This window comes from Otolemur garnettii, unplaced genomic scaffold (assembly GCF_000181295.1).
Source record: "Otolemur garnettii isolate 467f Iridium unplaced genomic scaffold, OtoGar3 scaffold00039, whole genome shotgun sequence".
NCBI classification, from domain to species: Eukaryota; Metazoa; Chordata; class Mammalia; order Primates; family Galagidae; genus Otolemur; species Otolemur garnettii.
Window position 1 is genome coordinate 4,194,942 of NW_003852434.1, and position 920 is coordinate 4,195,861.

A 920-nucleotide genomic window follows, 5' to 3' on the forward strand; every position below is an offset into this window, starting at 1 on the left:
GCTTCCCAAAGTGCTGGGATGATGGGCATAAGCCACCATGGCTGCACATACTTGGTTTTGTAGACCCAGGTGAAGGGGAAGCAGAAATTGGATTTAGCCATGGTTGGGTTGATTTTTTGGATTTTCAAATAAGTAAAACAGTGGTGAGAGAGAAAAGAAAGGGATTTGAGAATGAGCACAAGAGAATTATTAAAGGCAGTGCCTATGGGGCTCAGTGGGAAGGGTGGCAGCCACACACAGAGATCAGCGGGTTCAGAGGAGGCCCAGGCCATCTAAACAACAATGACCACTGCAACAACAACAACAAAAATAGCTGGGGGCTGTGGTGGGCACCTGTGATCCCAGCTACTTGGGAGCCTGGGGCAGGAGAATCGCTTGAGCCTAAGAGTTTGTGGTTTCTGGGAGCTGTGACGTCACAGTGCTCAACCCAAGTGAGACTCTGACTTAAAAAAACAAAAAACCCCAGAGAATTGTTATGACAAGAGACCACAGAAACTAAGCTAGTTGAGGAGGGAAACAGTGACAGGAGAGGATGATAGTCACTGAAAACTTACAAAGTCAATGCCCTGGTGAGACTTTTGTGGGAGTGGGTGTCTGAGACTTACTGGAGTGATGGTGCTGAAGGGAGTGGCCTAGAAAGCAAAGAGGACGCTCAGAGCGTGGGATGCCTAAGAGGGAACGGCCGGGCGTGTTTGTAATGGCACCTGTCAGGTGTGTCATTACTGACTGTAATGGGAGGTACGACCACGGGGGGAGGGCGGCTGACGTTCAGGCTGCGGCAGAGAAGGATCTTTAGACGTGGGCAAGGAGCTGAGTGGTCAAGTTGGTGGCTGGAGGATGAGTGGGCGGGACAGCTGGCTGAGCGAGTGACACAGAGTCCTGTGCTTTTAGGGAGGCTGTGAGGAAGGAAGGGGGAGTGC